Source organism: Oryx dammah, unplaced genomic scaffold (assembly GCF_014754425.2).
Source record: "Oryx dammah isolate SB20612 unplaced genomic scaffold, SCBI_Odam_1.1 HiC_scaffold_11081, whole genome shotgun sequence".
NCBI classification, from domain to species: domain Eukaryota; kingdom Metazoa; phylum Chordata; class Mammalia; order Artiodactyla; family Bovidae; genus Oryx; species Oryx dammah.
The window spans coordinates 1,516,649-1,532,415 of record NW_024080475.1 but is presented as its reverse complement, the minus strand read 5'-3'; positions in this window follow the sequence as shown (position 1 = coordinate 1,532,415).

The following is a 15,767-nucleotide window of genomic DNA, read 5'->3' as shown; positions in this document are numbered from 1 at the left end:
CTGACAAGATACCTAAATAAACATATTCTTTTGAAAAAGAAATGTTTACCTCTGTTTAAAAAAAAAAAAAACCTTATTTTAAAGAAATCAAATCTCAATATGTCATTAATATTAAGAAAAATGAGGTTAGCAAGATTCAATATAGGATGAGAGTTTTTTCCTTGACATTTAACCCATCATATTATAAGCTTCTTCAAAGGAAAGAAATATCAGCTTGTCACCTGGAGATCAAAACTGAGCCTTTCTAAGACAAACTGCTGTTTCTTCCCTATGATGAAATTCATAGAATGGACAAAAATGTCAAGATAAAAATAGACCACTTGGGAAAAAAAGTCATCAGGAGAAGAAGGATAGATATTTTCTAATCACAATTAAAAATCATTTAAAAACCAGTTATTTTTTCCTAGTAACACAGAAAAGAACACCTAGCACCTTGATTTATACCGTTAAATACTTAGGTGAGAATAAGATGTGATAAGACAATGCTTACGGTGGTCTCTGGATTTGATTTTAATAAAAGATGGATCATGGATAACATGGTGTTTTAAAGGATGAAAAATATTTTAATTTATAGTATGTGAAGAACATACCACAGGCTGGCATTCTAAAACTCCAGTGTAACAAAAAGGAAGATACATATGAATATTAAATACCATGCAAAATAGTGGAAGGTTGGAAACAAAATATACATAATATGTTATAAGGAAAATTTCTGAAAATTCAAGAGTGACATAACAGTAAATAAATCTACCAATAAAGATCAATAACTTCCATTTTCTGGCAATTTAAAATTTATCTTGGATAAATGTCATAGAACAGAAGTAGAGAGCTCAAGATGAAATCTCCTAAACACATTTTCCCAAAGAGGAGACTCAGTAAAATCACAGGCTTTCCTGTATGTGTGAAATGGAAGAATATGAATTTGTGCAGATTTTATGAAAATCAAATACTGTTTGCCACTGGCCACCCCATACAGCTAATTGCTCAGTTTTCGATGTTATATTCTGAGAAAACTATTAGCTACTTTATGAAGAACTTTATCCTGTAGGTTATACGCCATTGTTATCTAATGAGATTTTAATCCTTAGCAAATGAATACAGTTATCAATCATATTTAGATTTTACTTAAGAACTATAATATCACTTTTTGATAACTCATAACTCATTTTCAATTACCCAGGGAAGAATTTTCTAGTCTCCTTATCTTTATTTTACACTGTTTTTCTAATCCATATTTCTCCTATACAAGGAATAACACAAAGATAAAAGTTCAAGTCAGGTATGGACCAATATCCAGTGTGACTTTAAAGAAAATAAATATCATAGTATGTGATACATCTGGTACATCAGGTTGGCAAAATATTAACTTTGTAAAAGCATTAGATTTAAACTTTAACAGTAAAAGAAAAAGGACAGAGTGCTTAATGGATTATTTTGGGCTGTGCATAATGTATGTTACAAAAGGAATAACTAGTCACCACATCATGAAAACTAAAGAGCCTCTTGATGAAGGTGGAAGAGAAGAGTGAAAAAGCTGGCTTAAAGCACAACATTCAAAGAACAAAGATCATGGCATCTGGTCCCATCATTTCATGGCAAATAGATGGGGGGAAAAAATGGAAACAATGGCAGATTTTATTTTCCTGGGCTCCAAGAACACTGCAGACAGTGACTGCAGCCAGGAAATTAAAAGATGCTTGCTCCTTGAAAGAAAAGCTATGACAAACCCAGACAGTGTATTAAAAGGCAGAGACATCACTTTGCTGACAAAGGTCCATATAATCAAATCTATGGTTTTTCTGGTAGTCATGTATGGATGTGAGAGTTGGACCATAAAGAAAGCTGAGTGCCAAAGAATTGATGCTTTTGAACTCTGATGCTGGAGAAGACTCTTGAGAGTCTACCTTGGACTGCAAGGAGATCAAACCAGTCAATCCCAAATGAAATCAACCCTGAATATTCACTGGAAGGACTGATGCTGAACTTGAGGCTCCAATACTTTGGCCACCTGATGTGAAGAACTGACTCATCGGGAAAGACCCTGATGCTGGGAAAGGTCGAAGGCAGGAGGAGAAGTGGGTGACAGAGGATAAGATGGTTGGATGGCATCACCAACTCAATGGACATGAGTTTGGGCAAACTCCAGGAGGGCAAGGAAGCCTGGCACGCTCCAGTTCATGGGTCGCAAAGAGTCGAACATGACTTAGTGAATGAACAAAAACAAAAACACCTTCAGAAACAACAACAAAACAAATAAAGTGTAATTCTGTTAGACCTGAGACTTGGTATATTTTAGTTTCCCAGAGTGAGCACACTGGCTAGTATTAGAAGAGTAGAATGGTAGACAGTGTCAATTTTCTAGTTCATGATGACAGAAATGTTTTCCATATCTGATGTGTGTTTATGGCATTGTGAGGACAAGACGTACAAGAAAACTCCCTTAAACAGAGATAATCCACACTAAATTCCAAAATGCATAATAGTTAAAAACTTAATATGTAGAAAGCTCTAAGGTATAATGCTAACTATTCTCCTCAGTTTTGTAAAGGGATTTCAAAAAGATTTATAATAGAATAAAATAGGTCTATATGGACTCATTTAGTTATGTCCGACTCTTTGCAACCCCTTCACGTGCAGCATGTCAGGCTTCTCTCTCCTTCACCATCTAGCTTCACTGTTTAGGTTAAAGCCCTTTAAAATATAATTTAACATGGTATTTGATTTTCACCACAGGTGCAAACAACAGAATTAAACATATACACAAGTTGTGTTTTTACTTTTTCCAGCCAAAGTTAAATTTTCAAGATCAGCCATGTTAGTTAACTATTCCATAGTATAGGATCAACATATTTTGCTTTTTTTCACTTCCTTAATAAAAAATACCTAACTTGCCTCCAGTACTCTACTTACACAAACATACTTCAGTCATGTCCCTACTTGGAAGTGAGGGCTAGATTTTCAGGAGTATAATAACAAATATTGAATTGTTGAATAAGACATAAGCATTTGAAAATGCACTACAATGTATTTCCCTCCAAAAAGGCTGCACCAGACTAAGATCCTACAAAATATAAATGACAAGTATCATTCCTTCATGCTCTGGTCACCGCTAGGTTGTATCTTTTTGTGAATCCAGTGGGCATGAATTAGTATTTTGTTTTTGTTTTAATTCTTGTTTATCTGATTATTAAGAGGTTTTACATCTTTACACATAATTAAATCATTTTATGGGCTTCCCTGATGGCTCATACAGCAAAGAATCCTCCTGCAGTGCAGGAGACCTGGGCTCAATCCTTGGGTTGGGAAGATGCCCTGGAGGAGCGCATGGCAACCCACTCCAGCATTCTTGCCTGGAGAACCCCCATGGACTGAGGAGCCTGGCAGACTACCATCCATAGGGTCACAGTCAGACACGGCTGAGCGAGTAAGCACAAGTCATTTTATAGCCAATTTTCTTACTAATTTCTCCACCATTTTTGGTTCGTTAGAAGACATTTTTATAGTTTCTTTACTAAGTCCTTTGTAATATCTCCCAGTCTGTTATTCATCTGTGAATATTTTCTGTAATATTCTCCAATAAATGAAATTCCTGAATTTTTATGTACATAAATCCATTGAGTTAAAATCATACACAATGTGTTTTTAGAATTCTGAAAGGAACTTTCTCCCCATCCCCATATGTAATAGATTTTCTATTTAAATTAACACCATTAACCTGTAGTTCACCATTACATGTGGTGGGAAATAGGAAGCCAATCATATTTCTTTATTGTGGATTAAATAACTAAATGTAAGACTGGATACTATAAAACCCTAACAGGAAAAGACAGGCAGAACACTCTTGACATAAATCACAGCAGTATCTCCTAAAGTAAGGGAAATAAAAACAAAAATAAACAAATGGGACCTAATCAGACTCTAAGGCTTTTGCACAGCAAAGGAAGTCTTAAACAAAATGAAAAGACAAGCCACAGAACAGGAGAAAATATTTGCAAACAGTAGTACCAACAAGGGATTAATCTCCAAAATTTATAAACTGTTCATGAAGCTCAGTATCAAAAAACAAACAGAGAACCCAATCCAATCAAAAAATGGACAGAAGACCTAAAAGACATTTCTCCAAAGAAGACATACAGATGGCCATAAGCACAGGAACAGATTTTCAACATCACTAATTATTAGAGAAATACAAATCAAAACTACAATGAGACATCACCTCACACCAGTCAAAATGACTATCACCAAAAAAATCCACAAACAAAAATAAATGCTGGAGAAGGCGGAGATGGGAACCTATCTATACTGTTGGTGGGAATGTAAACTGGTACAGCCACTATGGAGAAAAGTATGAAAGTTCCTTAAAAATCCAATAATAGAACTAGCCTGCTGCTGCTGCTGCTAAGTCGCTTCAGTCGTGTCCGACTCTGTGCGACCCCATAGACGGCAGCCCACCAGGCTCCCCCGTCCCTGGGATTCTCCAGGCAAGAACACTGGAGTGGGTTGCCATTTCCTTCTCCAATGCAGGAAAGTGAAAAGTGAAAGTGAAGTCGCTCAGTTGTGTCCGACTCTTAGTGACCTCATGGACTGCAGCCCACCAGGCTCCTCCGTCCATGGGAAATGACCCTGCAATTCCACTTCTGGGCATATATCCAGAGAAAAACATGATCTGAAAGGATACGTGTACCCCAGTATTCACTGTAGCACTGTTTAACAATAGCCAAAACATTGAAGTCACCTAAATGTCCATCAGCAGAGGACTGCATAAAGAGGTGGTACATATATACAATGGAATATTACTCAACCATTAAAAAGAATGAAATAATGCCTTTTGCAGCAACATGAATGGATCTAGAGATTTCATACTGAGTGAAGTGAGTCAGACAGAGAAGGAGAAATATCATATAACATCCTTCATATGCAGAATCTAAAAATGATACAAATGAATTTATATACAAAATAGGAACAGACTCACAGAACTAGAGAATGAAATTATGATTGCTGAGGGAAGATTAGGGGGAAGGGATAATTAGGGAGTTTGGGATGGACATGTAAACACTGCTATACGTAAAACTGATAACCAACAAGGACCTACTGTATAGCACAGGGTACTCTTATCAATGTTATATAGCAGCCTGGATAGCAGGGGAGAGTGCATATATGTATGAGAAGATTCCTGGACAGGGAAATGGCAGCATACTCCAGCACTCTTGCCTGGAGAATCCCACAGACAGAGGAGCCTGGTGGGCTACAGTCCATGGGGTCACAAAGAGTCAGACACGACTGAAGTGACTTAGCACATGGCTGAGTCCCTTTGCAGTCTACCTGAAACATAACATTGTTAATCAATTTTTTTTTGCTGTTTGTTGTTTAAGGGATTGAACCGGCATCTCCTGCACTGCAGGTGGATTCTTTATTGCTGAGCCACCAGGGAAGCCCTGTTAATCAGCTATACTCTGATATAAAATAAAAAGTTAAGAAAAGTAAATAAATAAATTTTCCAAATTAAAAAAAAAAAATGAGGAAAGAATAGGCCTTCTTCTGGCCATGAGGAAATAAAGAAAACTTAAATCAAGCAAATGGGGGGAAAAAATCTGTGTTAACATTTAGATATAGATGTATTAACATCCTTTTTTTTCCCTATGTATACCAATGTGTGTGTGTTTATACATTATATATGTGTATATGTATATATACATATATAAAATAAATTTGAGCTTATATTTTTCATAAAGTGCAAGACACTGGGCTTTTTTTTACTCAAAACTATACCATAAATGTTTTACTAGTTAATAGTATTTTCTAAATTGTATATAACCTTGAAATTGACTGAGCCAGGGTTGGCAGGTTGAAAATAGAAAAGAGCTGCATTTATTTTTTAGCTGTTCTTTCCAGTTTTGAATTGTTCTTATTCATTCCTGGATAAAATACTTTTTATCACTCCTAGGTATTAACAAGAACTCCTACTATTGGGGGCAGGAGGGCGCGGGGTGGAGTTAACAAGTCATTTGCAACCTAACGTCTAAGCATGACTCTCTCAACCAATTCCCTTTTCTTGTTCTTTCCTCCCTAATCCCAAACAATTAGTAACAGACATTATTATCTTCTTTCCCATGGAAGAGGGAATGTTTGTGGATTCCTTGGTGGTCTTCCTCCCTGTCAATCCAGTCAGAGACACAACATATGTTGTCCCCAAAACTAACACATCCCTGCTTAGCCTGGGATTCACTCCTCTAGGAGTGAATTCTAGGTGATTCCTTTCAAAATCATTAAGCCCCTCAAATCCAGGTCCTTTGTAAGGGCTTTCTGTCTGGCTCCCACTGGAAATGTGCATTTTTTTTTTAAATTGAAGCCTAATTGACTTACAATGTTATATTATCTTCAAGTATATAACATAATGATTCCATATTTTTGTAGATTATACACCACACAAATATTATAAATATTGACTGTGTTCTCTGTGCTGTACGTTACATCCCTGTGACACATATTTTATCTCATAACTGCTAATTGGTATCTCTGAATCTCCTTCACCTATTTCTCTCTTACCCCATGCCCCTGCCCTGTGGTAACCACTGATTTGTTCTCTGTGCGTCTGCTTCTGTTTTGTTATATTGGTTCCTTCTGGTTTTGAGATTCCACGTATAAGTGAAAATACACAGTCTCTGACTTTCTCAGTCTGACTTATTTCACTAAGCATAGCACCCTCCAGGTCTACCCACAGAACAGTGCCTCTTTACACCAACATTGGTGGGCGTGCACCAGGCTCCCACTCCAGCTTTCTTTCTGCTATGCTAGCAATTATCAAGCTTTTCAATTTTTCCTCACACCTGCACCACGTAACAACCCCTGTGTCTACAGCACAGAGCATATATGTCAAGATTCCTAAGTGCTTTCCCAAAAGCTCTTCTCACCTGGTTTAGACAGAAAATGTACCTTGCCTCCCTAAATTTTTTGTCCAAGGAAATTCCCCCTTAAAAACATCCTGTAATGAATCCCCAGGTCTTTTTTTATATACCTGGATGGTCTAAGGATGCAGAAAAAGTTTCAGGCCACCTCCTTTGTAATTCACAGATGGCCTAAAACAGCATCTCAGAATATGAGATGGGGTGGCTTCTATTTTATTTCTGGGTTTGGTGCTTTGGCTAAGGTAATAAAAAAAAAAAAAAGTATCATTGATCATGCCCCTTAGATGTGATTTTCAAAGTTGTATAATGTAAAAGACTTACATGTATCAAGACTTAATTACCTTCCAAGCTCTTGCACAAGGAAGGTTGTCTTCATGTTCTTCATCTTCATTCTCTGATATAACAAATGTGTACAGTAATTGCTTACTATGAGCCAGACACTGCTCGAAGAACTGGAACTGTAGTAGAAAATAAATCTATTCTCATGGAATTTACACTGTAAGGAAGACAGACATAAATAAATAGTTTTATAATAGGTAAATGCCACAGCAAAGATATAGAGTGTAGCTAATAGGATTGGGGGCTGCAATCAGTGCAGTTAGGAAAGTTAATGAGTAGATAATTAAGTAGAAGTTGTGAAGTAGCAGCAGAGGGAGACACGCTTATGCTACAGAACAGCATCCAGGCAGGTACGAGGGCCCTGAGAAGATGAGTACTGTCCTTAGAGGGAAAGCAAGAAGACCCTGAGAACTCAGAATATAAGTGGCGACCCTAGATGTAAAGTTCCAGAGTCACAGTCTCCTTTTTCTCATGCACCACTACCTTGATGCTAAATTCACATTTAAATCTCCACTCGGAAGGCAAGTTGACATACATGCTGCAGCCTTTTTGTTGTTGTCTACCAGACTCTGGCTCAGTGGTAAAGAATCCGTCTGCCAATGAAGGAGACCGGGATTTGATCCCTGGGTGGGGAAGATCCCCTGGAGAAGGAAATGGCAACCCACTCCAGTATTCTTGCCTGGAAAATCCCATGGACAGAGGAGCCTGGTGGGCTATCATCCATGGAGTCGCAAAGAGTCAGACATGACTGAGTGACTAAGCAACAGCAACCAGACCTTTATTTGACAGAGTTTTCCTAGACACCAGTAGGACTGTCCCCTTCCCAAACGCTCAGGAAAACTCTGAAACAATGTAATACATGAAAACATACAGACTGTATAACTGACCTGTTTGAGGCTGAAATTTTACTGGACTGATGCCTATCAAGTATTCAAATACAAATGGCCACATTTAAATAAGAGATAAACCATTTGGTTATCTTCAATTACCTAACTCTTTAATTTTCTCTAAGTGAGCTTGTAAACATCAGTCTTGTTTCATTCAATATTTTTAGTAAATTTCAGTTGATATTCTTTTAGAATCTAAAAAGTTTTTTTTAATATTAAAAATGTTTTTATTGCATAAGCTCATAGCCATCTAGGGGAAAGAGAACAAATAACACGGACCAGAGTCGCAGACAGGCTTTGCAAAACGTACAGAGAAGGTACTATGGGTATAATGCGCTGGTCTTAAAAGATGTCCCTAGGTTCTTTGACGTGCCTAGTCTTTTAAATTTGGGCACAACTGTGACTGCCTTGACCTACAGAGATGCTATGTGACTTTCAAGGTGAGGTCCCAAAAAGCATACAGCTTCCATGGGCTCTGTTGGAAAGTTTGCTCTCTACAAGAGAGGACTGGGAAGAGAAGGCTTCCTTCACAGAATACAGCCCTCCTAGCAGCTCCCCTTGCTGGGAAAACCCTGAACTGCATGGGGTCAGCACATAAAAGGGCCTGACTGACAGTCAACGGAGCCTTCTGTTCAACCAGCTCAGGAACCCTGCCGTGCAGGGCTTGAAGAAAGTTCCAGATGGCTCCAGCCTCAGAAGTGTGTCTCCTCCGCCTCCCGAGTCTCCCCAGGAGCAGCCCCAGACATGGGACTGAGACGACCATCCCTGAGATGCTGTTTCTAATCTTGATCCACAGAAAATCAGAGCATAATGAAACGGCTGACATTTGACAGCCCTAAGTTTGGGGTGGCTTATTATGTTGTAGTGGATAAATGGGATCGTCTGTTTCCGAATTCTGGATGGCTTTTAGTTCAAACATTCAGTAACTTCAATCCTTCACAATCCTTCGGACTGTCAGATATTAGGCTAGAATTCTCTTTTGAGAACAGCACACCCCATATCATTTATTCTGCTTGGGAAAGTTGGGGAAGGCTTCAAAGCACATATACATTTGTCAATATTATTGGAAAACAGCCCGATCTATTTGATGTGTTCTCTGCACCCCCGGTCAGGGCCAGCACCCAAAAGACTTTCATGTTTTGAAAAGCACCTCCAAATCATTTCTCTGTTGCATATTACTTGATCCTCGGTTTTGTCATCTGCCTGAACTTGGTACAAACTCTGTGTCACTCTAGAGGTGATTTCCCAAGGTAGGCCAGTCAGTATTGTGACAGCAATGATGGAAAAAAGAAAGCTGCCTTCTTTTGTCCCTAAAAGAATAAGAAGGAAGGTGAGAGGGGGAAACATGCAAGGCTTCTGTTGCCTTTTCATCTTGATCTATTACCACTGTCTGTGTCAGCATTGCAATGCAGAGGCATCATTTAGTCTTTGCAACTGCAATAAAAAACAGGGGCATTTTTCTTCTTTTCTCCTAACCTAATTTTTAAAAATCACTTAATTAGGCCCAGAGGCTGTACAAAGGGAGTATACAGAGTTTAGAGAAAATAAAACCAAGGAGTGAGTCAGGACATTTTGTATGCTCGAAGCTTTTAGGAGGGTAAGCGCTAACGGAGGACATGTACGTTGTTATGATGACTGATTAGTCCTGAACAGCATGATTTCAGAAAGAAAAGGAAGAATCCACTGCAAGCAGCTTACTGTCAGGTCTCCACAAAAAGAATTCATGATAGAAGACAATGAATGCTGCATTCAGGCATTATTAATCTATCGTTCCTCTATACAGACTTCCTATTCATCTGTTCATTATAAATCTATTCCACATGTCAGTCTCCTTCTGAGTATTCCTACTTGATTTTGTTCCCCTGCCTTCAGCTCTCTCTCAGCCCCAAACTCTTTCCTACTCTCTGTTCTGATGAATTCAATTCCACAAGGTATCCCTTGCCACAGTATCACAACTAATTTTCTCCTTTCAATTAAAGGTCATCGTTTGTTTGAGAAGAGCAAAAAGAACTGCAAGAAGCATATTGACATTGTGTAAATGAGAGTAGAACATCAAGGGGTGTGTGGTTAATGAACAAAGGATCATTGCTTAGTGTCTAACTGGAGCAGTAAGTCTTCTGGTTTAACTTTGCGCAAAGGAGATGGGCCAGAGGACAGTCCACCAGGCCCAAGGGTACCCCCCTCCAGACAGTGGGTGCTCTGGCTCCTCCCTATATATAGTCTGATTCTTCGGCCTTAAGCATCTATCTGTTTTAATTAAGTTTTTTTTATGTGGACCATTTTTAAAGTCTTTATTGAATTTGTTACAATATTGCTTTTGTTTTATGTTTTGGGTCTTTGGCCTCGAGACACGTGGGATCTTAGCTGTCCTACCAGGGATCCAACCTGTACCCCCTGCACTGGAAGGCGAAGTCTTAACCACTGGACCACCAGGGAAGTCCCTTAAATGTCTATTAAAGAGAACAAAGTGCATTTGGCTTCTCTTGTGCAGAGCTATATAGTGCAGTACTTATAACACATGTGCTGGTTCATATTATTCAGCACAACAACCTGTGTAATGAAATTGCCTCTGTTCTCCTGTGGGCCAGGAAAAAAAATGCAAGGAGGAAAGATCATTCTGAAGCACATATTAGATATTAGGCCTATGATTCAAAGACCAGATAACTGCAAATAACAAATGCAGCTAGAACTGCAGCTTATGATTTAGTCACTAAATAAAGCAAAATGATAAACACTTATTTAAGAGGAAAAGTACAACAAAGAAGTTGCTAGAATATATTTTTATATTATATAAGGGTGTTTGTAATTAGAGTCATACTTTTAAATTAATTATGTTATTCCAAAGTAGTGTGTGTGTGTGCCTGTGTGGGTTCCATAAAGAGAACACAAAATATTTTGACATTTTAAATTTCAGTATCAACTTTTCACTGGAATGTAGCTTCGGTGTTTGCTGATAACTCACCAATACATGATTGTAGAAAAAGAAACATGAGTAGACTAGCAATTTGTTATAAAATTATCTGATGTGAAAGATTTATAATATAAACAGAAATCTTACCTTTAATACAAATTTTATGTTTTAATTCCTCATTAAATGTGACTGTCAACTGTCAGTTGTACATTAATACCATCACTATTGTAACTAATTAATGCATTCAGAGTTAGTTGAGAAGTAAATCATTCATATTTTAGATAGCATAAATTGTCTGTTTTAAGTTTATGTTTAGTCACTCATCTAAAATAAAAAAGGAAATACTATCTCTACATATCCATCAATAAAGATGCTAATAGACAATATGTAAAGTGCACATTCCAGAAAATTGGGACCATTTCAAAAAGGCTAAGAGAACAATTTTGCTATATTGTCTTTCTTTTTTTTTTTTATTTTATTTATTTATTTTTAATTTTTACTTTACAATTCTGTATTGGTTTTGGCATAGATTGACATGAATCCACCACAGGTGTACATGTCTTTCAATGTTCATTTCATTTCTATGGATTATTTTCCTTACCTATAAAAATTAAGGTTTAAATTACAATGCCCACCTCTCTAGGGTGCTATTGTTAAAAGTTAATCACTTGCATGAGTATTCTTTGCTAAAAATTAGAGATAATCTGTTTAGTAACTAACAAACTCGGTTTCTTCACTTACAATTTAATCTTTGGAATTACAGAAGTATAGGAAATATACAAATATAAGACATATCCTCTAGGCAAGAATACTGGACTGGGTAGCCATTCCCATCTCCAGGAGATCTTCCAGATCCAGGGATCAAACCAGATCTCTGGCATTGCAAGCAGATTCTTTACCAAGTATAAGACATATACACTCTATTCGAAAAGGATGAGATGATTGAATGGCATCACCAACCCAATGGACATGAGTTTGAGCAAACTCCAGGAGATAGGGAAGGACAGGGAAGCCTGGCGTCCTGCAGTCCACCACGTCACAAAGAGTCAGACTGGACTGAACAACAACTATCCTAAAAAAGCTTATCAATTCAGGAAGCAATCTAACACACATGATACGATCCAAGACAACATAAAATTAGGACAACAGTGTATTATACAAGCTGCGAGAGCTGGGAAAGTTCACAGGCAAAGAGATCAACGAAGCTAGAATAACTGGTTCGCTTTCATGAGGGAAGTTTCCCATTTGACAATCCAGGATATTGAATGCTTTCATCTAGACAGCCCTTGGTCACTGAACACCTAAACTTTTACTATAAAAGTGTAACTACATTTAGAAATGGAAGTAGAGGAAATTATTCTTTTTTCATTTTAGGAAATGTTCATTGACACAAATTCAAAAGATTTTCTATGAAATATATGATTTCACTTACAAATTTTTAAAATGTACAGTTCACAAAATATAGTAGAGTCAGTAATGAATGAAACATTAAAAAGAACAATTTTTGGTAGTCTAACAATCACCTAAAAGAAGCTAAGTCTTACTTGTTAGTTTTGTATTCACAAGTTTGAAAGTAAATCATTCTGGAGAAAGAGGTTCTCCCTGGAAGAATGAAAAGGAAAGTCAAGTCAGAACAATGCTCAGTGACTGAAGAATACAAAAATGTTTCTCTCAGCAGAATTCATAAATTAGGTATGGGCCAGCAGTCCTATAATTTGAGTCTGAATTTAACTAGAAGAAAATTTAAATAATAACTCACACAATCACTAGGAGCAAACACTCAAAAATATTCTTCTTAATTTACCAATGATAATAATATATATAAATGCAAGCACCTGAGAACCTATAGGATAAGAGTAAATGGGGAATATAATGGACTTTCTGGCCACCCTCAAGATCAGAGAGGAGAGATCACACACTGGAAAAGAGACATTGGGATAAACAAGATAAATGAAGAGGGAAAGAGTCAAGAAATCTGTAGAGGTAGGGACAAGGCAGATAAACCCACAACAGCTAGAAAGACAACAGGAGAAATTTACATGGGTGATTACCCAGTGGCTGGCAGTGTTGAACGTACAGTACACGCTTCATAAATAAATCCTCCTTAGTTAATTTCTACTTTGCAACATGAGGAAAGTGAGTGCATCAGAGTGCAGGAAATGTAAATACAAACTGGCCATGAACACAAAATAAGGAAATACTAGTTGTATCCCACTAGGCAGTTACAATTTTAAATATATGTTGAAGATATATGAATATTAATAATCATTTATAGATACACCCTCAAAGAAAAAAATTAAAGCTGTTTAAGAGTTACATATATTGATATAATGATACTTTTAAATGTTCAGATTTTTTTCAGTGCCCTTTTCAACCAGAATAGAAGAAACCAGCTTGTACAAAATGTTACAGCAAATTGTACTTTCTTTGTCATTCCCAAAAATGATCTCGGGAACACCAGTTAGGTAAATTTAGCAGTCATGAGTAAGAAAGAATCAGATTAATTAAAATTGGAAAAGATAAGTCCAATGAACTATTTACGACTTCAAAACTGTGAGACATTGAGAAATTTCAAAAAATGAAGGAAGAAAATATACACATAAACTCAATACATTATGACACTGATAGCATATGAAACATGAATATTTTGCCTTATTTGAGAAGAAATTTTTATTCCACCAGGGAAAAAACAAAATTGAGCACACCTCTAAAAGAAATGGGCTTCCCAGGTGGCTTAGTGGTAAAGAAACTGCTACTAAGGCAGGAGACATAACAGATGCAGGTTCAATGCCTGGGTTGGGAAGATGCCCTGGAGAAGGGCATGGCGACCCACTCCAGTATTCTGGCCTGGAGAATCCCTGGGCAGAGGAGCCTGGCGGGCTACAGTCCATGGGATTGCAGAGCCAGACACGACTGAAGCACTTAGCGCATGTGTCAATTTGAATCTTGAATCTAAAAGAAATAGTAAACATTCTCTGCATTAAAAAAATGGGATTTCTGCTCTGTTTAGGTTTTGCTCTTGTGGGCTGACCAAACATGGCAGGAAATGATTGCCTTCTGAGAGGTAATTGCAGCCGGTGACCACAACGCACTACAGCCATCACTGGGAGTAAACAGTTCATCTCTCTGTTCTTATTAATCCGTCCACGAGAAAGGACAGAAGAGCAAAAAGTCAAAGGAATACTGGGAGTGGCTTTAGTAACAGTGAGGACCCTTTAGGCAAAAGAGCCTCAAAAGAGAATGTTAGTCAAAAAAACCATTAGACGCTAACTTTTTTAACTTAGGATATAGAACGTGGCAGTGGGGAGCAGGAGCGCTTCTTTGAACACAAATCCCCAGGAGCACATTTCTCAAGCAGAAGACAAGTGGTTTGTTATCCATTACCCAACTGCCTTGTCTCCAAGGAAAAAAATAACAACCTCTCTGGCATTCCGTGTTCACATTAAAATAAAGCATACATAGACATCAAACATACTAGGCTTCCTTAAAAAACATGAATATGTATTTCTTTTATATCTAAAATGTATTCAAATATAAATAATACAAAACACATTTTAAAAAAGAATTTTAAATAGTTGTATTTGTATAAAGAGGGTAGTAATAGCCACGCAATTCTTATTTTTGTTCTATCAATACACCTTTGAGTACAATTTTTAAAAAATATACCAAACTGAGTACAATTTGCATAAATTCAATATATTATGTTATCATAAACAATGCAGTAAAAGTCATGTAATACTGACTCTAGAGATAAGGACTAAGATTTATAAAGAATTAATCCTTTCATTCAGTATGTCTCTAACATACCTGGTGTTCACCCTGACCCAGATGGCTCCCTGATTCTCCAGTGTATCTGGATTTCTTCCTAATTTGCTAAAGTTTCTACTCTATGTTGTTTGTTTTACTTATTCCCCAGGTGTATCTAGACTGACTGAAGTGGTCACCCTAATTCCCCAGGATTTTGTACATTGACAAGTGATTTTTTCCATAACTTTCCAGGTTTGCCTACTATAACCAAGGGTGTCTCTCTAACCCATTCAGGAGTCTCTAAACCTTGGATGTTGCCATAATTTTGCAGGTTGCAAACACTAACCAAAAAAAAAAAAAATTATTTCTAAATCCCTGGGTGTGTCTACACTGACCTGGGTTGAATCTGTAACTTCTAAGTTCAATCACTGTCTTTGGATCTCTGCTCAGTTCTCCAGGAGTGCATTTTCTAATTTGGGATGCCTCTTGAATTAATCAATGTTTTTACACTGATCTTGAATATCTCCCCTTTTCCTTATGGTTGTCCATATTAAACTGAGATGGCGCCCTCATTGTCCAAGTGTCATCCACTCTGATCTTGTATGTGTGCAGAATTCCCCTGATGAGTCGACACTGAATTGGGATGGGCTCCCAAATTCCCTAGGAATTTCTACACTGACCTTGCATGTATATATGAGCTCATTTAATTTTTTTTTAGGAAATACAATCTAAGTTGGAAGAAAAATCATTGGAAATATTAGAAATATCATAGATTACAATCTTCATAAAATACTTATAAATCTTCTTTATGAAAATGTTTGAATAAAAAAGTCATACCTTGAAAGAAGAGAACTATTAAATTTATAGACTATAACAAAACTTGAAAAGTGAAAGTGTTAATCACTCAGCTGGGTCCAACTATTTGAGATCCTATGGACTATAACCTACCAGGCTCTTCTGCCCATGGGATTCTCCAGG